This window comes from Pongo pygmaeus, chromosome 20 (genome assembly GCF_028885625.2).
Source record: "Pongo pygmaeus isolate AG05252 chromosome 20, NHGRI_mPonPyg2-v2.0_pri, whole genome shotgun sequence".
Classification (NCBI taxonomy): domain Eukaryota; kingdom Metazoa; phylum Chordata; class Mammalia; order Primates; family Hominidae; genus Pongo; species Pongo pygmaeus.
This window is the reverse complement of record NC_072393.2, coordinates 41,158,216-41,158,497: the sequence shown is the minus strand read 5'-3', so window position 1 is coordinate 41,158,497 and position 282 is coordinate 41,158,216.

Below are 282 nucleotides of genomic sequence, written 5' to 3'. Positions count from 1 at the left end.
TCATTGCTCTCCTGGGCTCCTGGCCTGCTGGACTCTGTGCTGCAGGTCCTTCTTGAAAGGCCGTGAGTAGTGAGACAAGGAGCAGGGGTGAGGGGTGGCAAGAGAGAAGATAGAGACTGAGAGAAAGAGAGAGAGAGAGAGACAGAGAGAGAGGAAGAGACAAAGACAAAAGGAGAGAGAACGGCTTAGACAAGGAGAGAAAGATGGAAAGATAAAGAGATTGGGTGCAGTGGCTCACGCCTGTAATCCCAACACTTGGGGAGGCCAAGATGGGAGGATGGC